Raw genomic sequence first — 13,654 nt, 5'->3', positions numbered from 1 at the left:
CAAAAAGCCAAACCCAAACCCCCCCTCAAAAAAAAAAAAAAAAAAAGAAAAAAGCCCTATAGTACCTATGTGTGCACAGGAAAACAAACAATAAAACAAAAGTAATATTTCACCTTGTTTTTACCTGAGAATACACAGGTTTCTAGTGGAAATTGCTGCCTCCACTCATGCCATGGTTGTGATAGTGAGAAGAAAGAGAGGAGAACTTTTTCTCATTGTTCAAACCCTCTCAGAAAATGTGACAACTTAGTCAATGTATTTTTAAATCAGAATAAGGATTAAAAACTCCAAAGAGCAAGAAGAGTCAGTTCATACTAATTTTGCAGTTCAGTTTGTTTCCCATCCTTCTCTTAATTCATAGTATCATTCTAAAAAATAAATGGGGTCCTCAAAACCTGTATGAAGGGAATAGAACAAAATTTACATCTGAGTGATTGGCAGTGACAAATTCAAATTCAATGTTCCTTTTTTTTTCTTTTCTCAGGATTATGAAAATGTGTCTAGGACTTGTAATGATTTCCTGAGTGAGGTAAGGAGAAAATGTTTTTTAAACTTTTTCATTCTCTGTATTCACTTTAGAATTTCAAGCATCTACGAGTGAGTGTCTTCAATAATTACAGCTGGAAGAAACTAAGATCTGACATTTCCTGTTTAAGGCTTGCTTGTATGTTACTATTAGTGATGAACAGAAACACTGACTGAACTAAAATAATTTATTCTGAAATTTTAACCTCAGTTATATTTCACTGAGAAAATGCAATCATATAAGCTGCAATTAATAAAAGCAAGAATTGTTTTGAAATTATGGGTCGTAGCTGATTAGAAAAATTTGGAATCAGAAACTAATGAAGTTCATTGGGTATTCAACTGTGATACTTTTTTTCTTCAAGAAAGGTGTTTTCTAATGCAACTGCTCTACATTTTATTCCAGTGCTGATTTTTACACCATTTTTTAAGTTTTACACAATTTTTGAAGTTTCTACATGGTTTCCCTTGTCTGAAAGTTATTTTTAAATGGTTAAGCTGTAAAAGCAATACCATGGAATATGTATGCAATGCATGGGTTTCATGTTTTTTCATTGAGATCCCAGAAAAAAAGGTGTTGTAGTGAGTGGTGAAGGGGAAATGGAACTTGAGGAATAGGGGTGTTGAGGAAAAGGGGACAAGAAGTTTTCCATCATCACAAAATAAAGAACAATAACTCCCTAAGCCTTTAAAGTCCTGGGCTAAGGTTTTTATCTGTGCATTTTATTAAAGAAGCTTGTAAATTTCATGATGCTGCTCCCCAGAATAATGGAGTAATAGAACACTGCTGTTATTAAACATTATTATTCCCAAGGACTTTGTTTAATAAATTCCAGTTTATTTGAAAATTCACTATGTATGAAATATTCCCCAAACCTTTTTAACAAGGATTCCATCTGCATGGGCTTTAAGGTTTGTCAACATTAAATTCCTCCATCAGACCATCAAAGCACATAAAGCTTTTCTTCACACTGAACTTTCTTTTCACAGTTTATTCAAAACCCTAAATTATTAGAATAATTTAGGGTTTTGAATAAACTATTTCTTCTGTTAAAGTTTAAAATGCGTAATCACTAGAAAAATCTTACAACCTCAGGAAACAGTTCAGGGAAGGAAATATTTAATTCCTGCTTGAATTTTTCAGATTTTCAGATCAATAAATATCAAACTGGTCAGATTTATATAAAGACAGATTTATTCAAAGACAATTATTCATACCATCAGAAAATTAGTCTTCAGAGTTCAGTAGTGGAAGGTTTGTGTTGATTTGAACAAAAGGTCTGAGAATTTTGCCTTTGAGTCCAGGTATCCTATTCAGATCTTTCTCAGGGCTTGAGCCTTTAGATTTGTTAATGCCAATAGGGAAAACACTTTGTACAAAACCAATAATTTGTGGTAAGCAAAGACATTCAGAAAGCAATGGATTCAGGCAAATTATTTTGGTTTCTTTGTGTTTTTTTTTTTTTTGCCAATAGGGAAAACACTTTGTACAAAACCAATAATTTGTGGTAAGCAAAGACATTCAGAAAGCAATGGATCCAGGCAAATTATTTTGGTTTCTTTGTGGTTTTTTTTTTTTTTGTTTTGTTTCCTTTTTCCACTTCTCGGTCACTTCACGATAAGAACAAGACAATAAAATTGCCTGTAACCATTTAAAAAATTCAGCCGATCAGTTCATGATTCCTTGTGACACACACAAAGCATCTTCTAACTTCTACAAGACCATTCTGAGCATATTTATTACTATACTAGTTTCAGAAGGGAAGGGCTGTGTCAAAACCACAGATTTTTACAAGACTTTGCACCAAATTCTAAACTGAAAATTCTGAAGACAAGGATTTAAATGTGTAATTTCATAGTAAAGTGTTTAAGTTTTCTAAGCCTAAATTCACATTTTCTAATGTTAAATCGGCAGCTATCAATAAATTAGGCAGTCTGTCAAGAAGATTTTATCACTTTTCAGTGTGCTACTTTTCTTAACACCTCCTGCATGAGAGGCTCTTTGCTTCTATTTGTTCATTTCTGTTTGCTATTTACTTACAGAAATGGGAAGAGTGCTTGGAAAATTTAAGATCAGCATTAGGAAGGGAGCAAATTTGTTATCATGTCCTCTCATATACCTTATGAAAGGATTAAAACATATCCTTTGCTAGGTTGGTTTTAAAATTGCTTTTTCCCAACCTTTTATTCAAATAATACCTCCACGAGTGGATGTTGCTAAAATCTTTAAATCTCAAATATGTTACTTAATGTGTACACAGATATTTCTAAACGTCCTTGCTCATGTTTCAAAAAACCATCACAGCTTTTTTGATATTATTTCCACTTCTTGTTCAAGCCATTTCCTGAAATTTTTCCAGGCCTTCCATCTTCTCAGATGCACCTGGAGCTAAAATAATTTTTGAATGAGACCAAACTAAGTTAATTCAACATTACGCTGGTGTTATTTCTTTGGAATTGGCTCTTTAGATACTAAAGAATCACCTCTTTATACATTTACCTCTCCCTGCTTCAAGCTGCTGCTGCACTGAGCATCACCAGGTGTGTAACTGAGGGGAACAGCAATGGTGAAACAATAATTTTGCATATCTCTTTAAGCATTCCGGCCTCTGCTCTGCCTTTATGGCTCTATTTCACAAATGTGTAATGAAAAGGCTGTTATTCCTAGACATGAGTAGAACACCTCTCTAATTAATGGTTTTAATATGCTGCTTCTTTCCTTCAGGAAATCTGTTATTCTTTGAGAAACTGCTCAGCATGCTGAAGCAACTGGGTGCAGGCATCAGCATCTATGATGAAATAAAAGAGCAAATAAGGCCCTTGCTGCTTAAAAGCAGACTCTCAAACAAACATGCCTCCTCTCCTGCTTGCTTGGAGTGTGCTGACTATAATTCCAAACAATTTCAACATTTAGGATGCCTTTAAGCCTTAGCTCTGAGCTGAATATTTGGCCGAGTGCTGCAGGAGTCGTGTGTACAAAACAGATGCATCAACGCAATTAATCTTAAAGTAATTGAAAGGGCAGAGCAGAGCCACAAACAGCAACAGAGCATTACTTTCCTAACTGCATAATAATGAAGCAATTCCATGTGTGTGCCATTTGGGTCCTGATGAGACTGGTAATTCCTGATTTTCCATGGGCAGCGAGTGACTCTCTGCAAATGGAAGCCCACGCTGGCAATGTCTACAGTTCAGGATGGTTATGTTACATTAAGCAGCACTGTGCTTTTGTGCCTTATTAATTATGGACCTCTCACTGATCCTGTGATAGTTTTTTTCCCCTCACTTTGTGAAAACACAGCTTCTTTCTAAGGCGCCCATCACGCTGAAGCAGCTCATTAACTCCAGTCTTCCTCTCTGTTTGAAATGACAGGCTTTGCTAACTAACTTTAGATGTAAGGTAATAAAGTTTTATCTCTTTTCACAGTAATCCAAAGACAGTTCATCATGCACTTCACTTGCAGACAAAAAGCTAAACAGACTCGAGCACATCAGGAATCCTCTGCACATCACATGCCCACAAAAATCTAATTTGAATGAGGGAAATTGCTTAGATCAAAACTCACAGAAGCTCATGTTCCACAGAGATAACAGAGCTTTTCTCCCCCATCTCTCCAATCTTCTCAATTTAGAAGGCCTGAAATTTCATCTCCTAGATTTTTTTAAAATTATTTTGTTTTAATTTCATTGTACACTCATTTCAGATGAGGTTGGACTTTTCAGAGTCACGTGAGGCAGACAGAAGGTCAAGATGCATTCCCATGACTTCAAGGATAGATGGTTCCCAAGGGTGCAGAGCAGTGAGGAATAGATGATAAAGCAAGGAAACAAATTTTGTATATCTAAAAAAAAAAAAAAAAAAAAAAAAAAAAAAAAAACACAAAAAAAAAAAATGACTTCAAGGATAGATGGTTCCCAAGGGTGCAGAGCAGTGAGGAATAGATGATAAAGCAAGGAAAAAAAATTTTTTTATTTAAAAAAAAAAAAAAAAAAAAAAAAAAAAAAAAGCCAGACCAAAGAAACAAAGAAACAAAAAAAACCCTCCAAACAAAAAACAAACAAAAAAAAGCAAAACCAAAAACTCAAAAACCAAAACCAAACCAAAACCAAAACAAACCAAAAAATATATTAAAAAAAAACAATTAAAAAAAACCCCAAACAAAAAACCCCAACAACCAAATCCCACCTCCTCCCAAAAAAACCAAACCAACCAAACCAACAAACAGCAAAATCATATAGTTTGAATTAGCATCCGTCTTTTTTGTCTGTTTCCACTAAAATGAGTTTTCTTTCAGAGCATTCTGCCCCTTCAAACCAGTCACCTCATTCCTTCCATTCATACTGAGGTGTTTTGGACCTCGGGGTTTGGTGCAGAGTTCATTTTTGGCACTCAGTGTTAAGATCTAGTGATTATTAGAGAGATAGGCCTCTGCCTGAATTCAAGTGTAAATGAGACCATACGCTGAACTCAGCTGTACAGATTTTATTTAACAGCAAATGTGAGCTAAAGAGAGGGAATAGAAATAGAAAAGAGAGGGGAGGGAGATGGAGAGGAAGAGGGAGAGAGGCACCACAGTTGAAAGGTGCTCATTACCTCTGTGATCCAGTGGTAGAATAAAGTTAAATTCTGAGCTATCCAGACATCTCCACCCACTGGACCCAGCCTTCTTTATTCCTCCTTAGATCTCATTTGGAAATAGCACCACCTTTAACTTATTTCAAGTTCCTGGCAGCTGGTCTAACAGGAGGCACATTGGTCTGGGAGAGAGGGCTTTGGTGGTTTTAGCTTCTTTATACCAGAGTGGGCAAAATCCTTCAGTGATCTTTACAGTACAATTATTATTTTTAAGTTTTTTACATACAGTCAAGTCAGCTTTGCTCCAGAAGCTCATCAGGTGCTTGGTGGAGATGCTGCTTACAGCTTGTGTGACATGTTGGTCAAAAAACAGCTCTGCCCTCCAGCCCATGCCACAGAGGGGTCTCACCCAAAGACCCTGTGACACCCTCAAGTGTTTCTCCTGCTTCTTCATCTTCCATTTAATCTTCTGCTCTTCCTTTCTTACTCTGCTTCTATGGCTGCCCTGCTTTTCAGAAGTTCTTAAGCCCCTTAGTGAAAGATAAATGGGTTATTACTGATCCTTTATTTTTTCCTTTTTGTCCCCCTAAACTTCCTCTTGGGCCCTGGCATTAGCTTTCCCCACATTAAGAAAAGCAAAATACAAAGATGCTGCCTGAAGACCAAACAATTCCATCTCTGAACTGAGAAGGTTTTAAGAACCAGAAGGTTTTAGGCAGGAGGTTTTTTCTCGAGAGACGCATTTCAATTCTTGTGTTTCATACATAAAACCTGATGGGATGGAGGTGGTGACCCCGAGCCAGAGCAAACACATATCAGCCAGCAAGTTGTGGGGACACTAAAGGAGGAGAAAATTAATCTGCTGCTCCCAAGGGAGAGCTCAGGATTCCTCAGGAGCACACACAACCCTGGCAGGCACAGTCATCATCGAGGTGGTGAAACCCCAGGAGTGCAGGTGCCCTGCCTGACACTCCATCTTGGCCCTGTCAGCCTGGACACTCCCAAAGCAGCTCATTTAAAGTCTTTAAAGCCTTTCTGTTCATCTGTGGGGATCATTCCTAAACCTCCTGTAGTATTTTGAGCACTGGTTCAGCTTAAGTTTTGGACTAAATCTCGGAAGCAAACTACTGCCAGATTTGTGCACACTAAGAGATTCAGCTCAGCCATCTGAGGTTGGACGGACTGGGTTCCTCCTTGAGCTGCAAGTTGCTCAAAACAAGGATTTTGGTGCCCATCCCAACACTTGGGAATGCCCTCAGACACGGGGTGAGATTTTTGGGGTGTGCTGAGCAGGGCCAGGAGTGGATGATCCCTTCTGACTCTGGTTTTTCCATGTTCTGTAATTTCTTTGGTGTGCTGAGAGCAGTTCCATCGAATGCTCTACACCTTTCCTAAAGGCCACAGCTCCAAAGAGACCCCTCTCTGTTGGTTTCATGAACTGATTTTGGGGCTAGAAGGGAGCTATTCCTACTTCACACTTTTCACTGAGCATCTTACAGAACTTGGGCCCCACTGGCCCTGTAAAGAACCACAAAATTCTGGTATTTGACTACTTTCAGTGACATATTTTTGTTCTGTTAGTCTAGGACCCTTTCTATTCCTGTTGGGCATTGTCTGAAAAGGCAAATTTTAAGCATCAGAAGAGAAGGAAATTAAAGAGTTCACAGATTGTTATGGCTCTGCACAAGGCTCTGTTTAGTTCCCAAATAAAATTTTTTTTAGGGATTTACAGCCAGAGCTCATCCTCTGAGCTCTGCTGGTGTGGGAGAGCAAAGGCAATTTCTGAGGTGTTGAGAACCCTCTCAGGTGTCTGTGATCAGGCTGCAGGCTCCTGACAACTCTGAAAAAAAACCACTTGACCCCAGGATGAGGACAAATGGGTGTCTTATCCTGTCAGTGGAAAAGCAGAAAGTTGCACATAAAGCCATCAATGATCTGGGCAGTGAACACAGAGAGATTTCTTGCTGTGCCAGAGGTGTACAGGCAACAAAAAAAAAAAAAAAAAAAGCTCTTGTGCAAAGAGAAAGAGGAAACATAGGGACTGACTAAATATCAATATTATCAACATGTGCTTGATGTGTCAAATCTTTGCCCAATAACCAAAATACATCATATGAAACAACTCACAGGACATAGGGAGTAGACATCTGGTTTCCCTCTGGAGGAAGAAAAAAGGTCTTTTTCATTAATAAAGAACATTTCTCCCTGAGAAATCTTACATAGGCAAAATGAAGTTGCTTCATTTATTTTCCTGAGGTGCTAAACCTGGTTCAGAAAAGAACCCAGGCATAGCTGGAATTATTTTTGTAAATAACACATGGTGCAATTTATTCTTTTTCCTACAAAATTGGCATAATTACAAAGTGCTGTGAGCTTTCCAAATTATGTGACAACTTTTCTGGTGCTTGGAAACAAAGACCTGTTTTCTCTGGAAATATAAAATTGTCCTTATTAAGGAGGAAAATTGAGAGGTTTTACACTGGATTAACACTCCCAGTGCCTTGGTTACAGGTGTGTATGCCAGGGTGATGAAATGTATGACACGCTATTTTCAAATTACTGCTTGTGATCCCATTTAGTTTGGAATAAGCTATGCCTATGTGAAATGACCTTTTATTTTCAGTCTGTTCCATTTAACAAATTGGCACTCTATAGGAAGGGTAGTTTGATCATTCCTTACATGATCCTTATTTGCATAAATAGGAAATGTCCCTTTGTATGTCTTTTGAAGGGTGTTTGTTTTATTATCTGTTCATTGCTAGAACATTGTCAAGGCATAATAATCCTGGTCCACATTATCTTTCTGGACTTTTATTGCCTTTTCTTTCTGCTTGGATGTTTCCTTCTGCTATGAGGAAAAGAAGCCATAAAGAAATGAATGTTCTTAATAAAACTTGTGGGGTTTTTTCTTTTCATTTTTTAAGTATATACAACTGCCATAAACTGATTAAAAATTAAAATGTCTTGAAAACAAAACAACTGTTCTTACCAATAACACAAAATTTTGATCACTTCCCCAAATTTTTTCAGTCTGTAATCCTGTGACTATGTGAGAACTCTTGAAGACTGAATTAATTCTGCTTCAGTCTTGTCAAACTAAAGTCAGATTAGGTGGTGTTTAAGCAGCAGTAAATACAGACTCAGACACTGAGGGGAATTAGGTCTGAAAAACATAAAAGCAGCAAATGTTTTTTCTGTGACATAAGGCTCTCTGAGAGAGAAGATACTCTGCAGGGAAATAAATTATTTGGAAATTAGGCAGTAGATTGAATATAACATTTAATTAGCTGATTGGGCAGACAACAACAAGAGGAAGAAATGGCTGAGGCGTCAGGTTCTATGATAAAGAAAATGGCTCCAAAATATTATTTCAGAAATAATTTGGGTTGCTGACTGTGTAAAAAAGACTTAGCAAGGTGGATATCTCATAGTGTCATCTCCTGGTGATGATCTGCTGAAATCCAAGCAATTTTTGTGTCTGTCTTGTAAAATTGTTGCCTACACGTGCCAGGCATCCTCTTAACTCACATAAAGTAGGTCTCAGTCCCAGAGTTCCTGTGATTCTGTGCCACGGTGCAGGTATTCATGTCCTAGTCCAAAATTAGGCAGGGACAAACCCAGTTTTCCACATGGTCTGCCACACTCTTTGACACATCCTCAGGAGAAAAGAGCTGGAGCACACTGATGGTGCCCAGATCTCAGCAGGGCAGAAAGGTGGGTGCCTCAGTCACGTCTAGGATTCACAAAATCATGGAAGCCTTGGGTTGGGAGAGACTTTAAAATCCTCTATTCCTACCTCCTTCCATTTTTCATACCTCCCACTGTCCCAGGCTGCTCCAGCCCCAGTGTCCAGCCTGGCCTTGGGCACTGCCAGGGATCCAGGGGCAGCCCCAGCTGCTCTGGGCACCCTGTGCCAGGGCCTGCCCACCCTCACAGCCAAATTTTTTTTTTTTCATATTATTAAATCTCTGTCACGTTGAAGTAGATTCTCCTTATTCATTCTGGAAGTTTACGAGGAGCTTGAAGATGTATACCACTCTTTTTTCCATAAAAAAAAAGGTTGTATTGCACTTTCTTTTAAATAATTGTTCAGATTTGTTACACAGACTAACATTGGATCTGTTTCTTTCTTTCGAGAAATAGAATGTCTGCCTTACTCATAAATGGGTGAATTGCTTCTTCTCAGCTCAATCTGAAAGAACTGTTTGAATTCTCAAGCACATCCTCTCCTCTTCCACAGACACACCCAATGAAATGATTCTGCAGTAGCTAATTATGTGGCACATTTGGAAAATGTGGTGCTATTGCATGGTTGTTGTGTTTAAATTGGAGTTGGTGAGGTTTCCAGGTGTTTGTGTTCCAAATGGTGGACAAAATTTGCCAAAATATTTTCACTAAATGTCCCTTTAATGGAAATTAAAAGTAATTTTCACTAATAGTGAATCTTTACTAAGACAGTAGCATGGATTCTTGCACATATGCTCTACTATATATTGTATGCCACAATTTATACCTCATGTGTAGAATGCAAAAATCTTGATATCTGCTTCTTATCCTTTTCTTCTCAGGACATTCCTATTTGTCATTTCTGCCCTTATCTCTTACAGTCATTATTAGATCCTGAAACAGCAAGCAGGTATGGCAAAAGGCCATTTATAAAAACTTAATACTACATTAGTATTATCAAATAGGTCTTGACTGGTTTAGAATTTTGAAGTGTTAAAAATTAGAAGTCAAACACTTGTTAGGCTCATTAGCCATCCACAAAAGACTGAAACTCAAAAGGTTAGAAGAGAGAAAATAAAATGACAGGAAAACAAAGAGAGAGAGAGAGGAGGATTTTAAGTCATAAGTCATATTTAACTCATTTCAATCATATTTAGGCTCCTGGATTTACTGCTGTCAGTTAACTCCCACCCCAGCTTCACCTGGAGCCACTGAATAATGAAAATTTTCATGGCAGCTGCCACGCCCAGGAGAGGGAAGGTAGGATACATGTGTCTACTTAAAAATTATAAACCTCTACACCTTTCCTCAAAGAGTTTCTTATATGTAAAAAGTTGATATTTGTTCATTGGTCCTATAAGCCTGTTCCACGGAAGAACCAAAAAAAGGGGGAGCTGAGTATGAACTTACCGCTACATTTCAGTAGTTAAGTGAAAGGATGAGATAGCCCAGGAAAACCAGAAAAGGAGAGGGGAATGATGTGCAAGAGCTAATTGAAGTGATTAAATCTAAAAGGTGGTGTTACACCATTTGTTTTTAGCAATAATGCAAGTTTCAATGCTGAATGTCCTGCTTGATTTTTATTATAATGCGCAGCTTTTTATTTCTGTGAGAAGTCTGAACTGATGTGACTTCTTCCAGCTCCAAATAATTCTGTGGTTCTGTGATTTAACTCAGAAGTCTTCTTGTACTTCCAATCTCAGCTGCAATGGTCTGTCAATCCAAAAGGTGAAAGCAGCTATTCTGCTGCAAAACATGTCTGTGTAAATCAAAGACATCTGGAAATTTCATTGCAGTTTTCACAGTTTAATAGCACAAATAGCACATAGACAAATTTTCCCTCTAAGTTCATATATTCTTTATTCCTGGGTCTTCTTCAAAATTAAAAGCATGGATGCATTTGAAAAATGTGTGGCCATTATTAAGTTTTCCTTTTCACCAGATGACAGATAAGTCTAAGACTTATAACAGCACAGGATTCTTCAGGCTTGCAGATTTGACATCATCAATCTTATTTCCAATGGGCACAATCATACCACACTCAAAATTCTGTTGCTTTTAAAAAAGCAATATCTATTCCATATTGCACATGACCTTGAGGTGTTTGACAGATTGAAGGATGCCAAGGAGGTTCCCTATTTTTACACTAATGAAAAGAAGGAAGTATTTAGCTATTTTGATGTTTCATTTTTTTTTTTCCCTCCTGTTCCGATTAACTTTTTTAAATGGGAGAGACAGCTCCAAGATTTTTCACTTGGATCTCTGAGCTTTACGCCCATTAATGCAAATTAATTTGAAACTTCAAAATTCTATAGATGGAGCACATAACAGGAAGTTATAAATTTTGTGTGACTTTCTAGCATATTAACTTGTTGCATTTTTCCCCCCTGTGTGGTCTTGGGACCCTATGATAGTCTGCTTATTTCATGCATTTGCTTTGGGATACACAAAGACCTTTAAAAAATCTTCACAGTTCATCAGAATCAGATCATTATCCATTAGCTGAAACCATTTCCTCAGAAACAGTATCTGAAAAAAACATTGTGGCCCTCTGTAGGAATCTCCTTCTTTTTTACACACTGCAAATATGAAACTACAATTTGCTCACTCTGTATACTGAGCATGCCCTGCCAACCTGCTGCAGGCACCACTTTCCAAGATGTGAGGCTGGTTATTAACCCTGGCTGTGATTCAGGGCACTTTGGAGGATGAGGGGAAATACAGCTGCACTTCATTTTACAGGAAAGGAAGTCTAGTTGTAAACACAATTATGCATAGGACACGTATATTGCTTTTTCACCCTCTGTTTCAGGTTGTTAAATTAAATGGATGATGGTAGCATTCTTCAATATTAAAGAGTTGTGCCCAGCAGCACCCCAAAATATTTTCCCTGGAGAAGCAGTTGTGTGAACATGCTGAGGTAATGCTGAACATCAGATAGGAAGCCCCAAAGAGCAGAAAATAGTCACTCAGTCTGAAAGGAAATATTATTTCTTTATTCTAAATTGCTAATTTCTTCCCGGATTTCTTTGCCTTGCTGCTTCTGTTTAGTTTTTCACAGCTGTTGCAGATGTATGAGAGGGAAGGGATCTGCTTTCTTCCACATTTTTACCTTGGTGTGCATCTCCTTCCTGTCCCAAATCAAAAAGAAAAAAAGAAACTTACTGAACTTCTCTTTGATGTAAAATAACTTGTAATGAGACTCTCAGCATCAGAATTTCATTGCAGTTTTGGAAGCAATAGCATGGCTTCTGGCACTGACCCTGTTGATAAAACCAGGAAAAAAATCTCCCACAGAAGCTGCAAAAAAACCCCAAACATATAAATATTCTTGTTAAAGATAATACATTCTCATTTAAATTTACCTTTCACTTTTGAGGTTTTAAGAAAAGATAATTAGATATTTTGAAACAAATCAGGTTTTCCCAGAAGATTAATTCACAAAGAGGACAGGGTTTTAGCCAATATTCCTCAGCATCCTTTTCAACATCTTTATATTTAGACTTAGGCAGCACTAGGTTTGGATAGAAGTAAATAGCAATAAAATGTTGAAAAGAGAGGATTTGGTTAATGAGGCATTTGTGTTCCTTCCTGTAGCTGGATCAATGTTTTGCAGAGGGACAAAAAGAGAATTGTTTCTCATTTTGGTTGGGTAAACTTTCTCCACCTTCTTGCTCTGCACTCAAAGGGATGCTCTGCTGTGGAAAATGTCTCATGATCCTGCACCACAGCACCAAAACCTCCACAATCATCTGAGAGAAAAGTTCCGATTTGTGGGAATTCATCTACTTGGGTGAACTTTTCCTACCATCCAAAGGCGTATCCTACAGTGCCACAGCAGCCTTTGAATTTCCTCAGGGGACTTCAATAACCATTTCTTCAGAGAGCTGAGCCTACAGCAGCCTTTAGATGAAGGCTCTCTCATGATTCACGTCCTCAAAGAATTCCCCAGGCCATTTTCTCCCTGTCTAGATGGGAAACCAATGAGTTGGAAATTATGTGAGCACACCTAATTTTCAAACATTTCAACCTTGTGCTTTTTATTGCTCCAGTAATAATTTGAAGGAATTCATCATCCGCTCTCAGATCAAGATTTCTGGGCACACTTCACAATCAAACTGCTCTAATCCTTCAAGCTAACCTTTCAAGTTATGTATTAAAGTTGATTACATTTTGTGTCGTGTCGAGAAAATTAATTCGGTCAAGATAAGAACCTCTTGAATGGCTTTTTTTTTTTCTTTTTTTTTTCTTTTTTTTTTTTTTATTGCTTTCCTGGACCCAGAGCTGAAACGTTGCAAGGGGAGGGGGAGGATCAAGGCTGAGTAATACACTTGTTAAAGTGTCTGCTTCTTGTCACACAAATCTTTCCTAATGGTCGTTCACTATTTCTCCCTGTTTACCAAGAAAGGCAGGCAATGCTAAAGCTGCATGATGCTGTGGATGGCCAAGAGAGAAGTCTGAGGGGAATGCTTAAAATATTTAGGCATGAAAAATAATTTCTATTTCAGACTATCTTTTTTTTTCCTCCATTTTTACTACTATTATTCACCTAAAAGAAAAGTTTTGTGGTATACCTCAACCAGCTCTCACTGAGTAACAAAATATTGTTTTGCCATCTCATTTTCCAGCTTTCTTCCATAACTGGCCCAAAATAAAATTGACCAAAAATAAAGTGGGGTAGTAATGTCCAAACCCCAGAAGCATAAATAGGAACTGAAAAAACTCCTTTTACTGAAAGAAGGAAAGAAAGTGCACAAAGATAGGGGGAAAAAATTAACACAGTAGGAAATAAAATAATTTGAGAGCACTGAGATTTGTCTCTCAAGT

The sequence above is a fragment of the Onychostruthus taczanowskii genome, unplaced genomic scaffold (genome assembly GCF_017590055.1).
Source record: "Onychostruthus taczanowskii isolate IOZ18803 unplaced genomic scaffold, ASM1759005v1 scaffold92, whole genome shotgun sequence".
In the NCBI taxonomy this organism is placed as follows: domain Eukaryota; kingdom Metazoa; phylum Chordata; class Aves; order Passeriformes; family Passeridae; genus Onychostruthus; species Onychostruthus taczanowskii.
This window is presented reverse-complemented; position numbering follows the sequence as displayed.